This window comes from Haliaeetus leucocephalus, unplaced genomic scaffold, assembly GCF_000737465.1.
Source record: "Haliaeetus leucocephalus isolate CR32 unplaced genomic scaffold, Haliaeetus_leucocephalus-4.0 Scaffold251, whole genome shotgun sequence".
Taxonomy (NCBI): Eukaryota; Metazoa; Chordata; class Aves; order Accipitriformes; family Accipitridae; genus Haliaeetus; species Haliaeetus leucocephalus.
The window spans coordinates 11,546,536-11,546,760 of record NW_010972687.1 but is presented as its reverse complement, the minus strand read 5'-3'; the positions used below and the strand labels follow the sequence as shown (position 1 = coordinate 11,546,760).

General features: G+C 81.3%; 1 protein-coding gene across 5 annotated transcripts in view; it reads left to right on the top strand.

Moving 5' to 3' along the window:
* The window catches only part of NFIL3 (nuclear factor, interleukin 3 regulated), a 15,848-nt gene that overhangs the window by 638 nt on the left and 14,985 nt on the right, over positions 1-225 (top strand). The window lies entirely within an intron of this gene.

Genomic DNA, 225 nt, shown 5'->3' with positions numbered 1-225 from the left:
CGGCCCCCCGGGGGGCGGCGGGGCGGGGCCCGGGGGCCAGCCGCCAGCCCCGCAAGTAGGTCAGTGTGACAGAGCCGGCGGGGAGCGGAGCCGGCACGCTGAGCCCGATCCCGCCGCCCACCTTCCCCTCAGGCTTGCGCTGCTCCTCGCGCGCGCGGGGGTCGCCGTCTCCCCAGCGGCCGTTGGGAGCCGTTGGTGGCCGTTGGGGCGCGGCGGCCGCGCGGC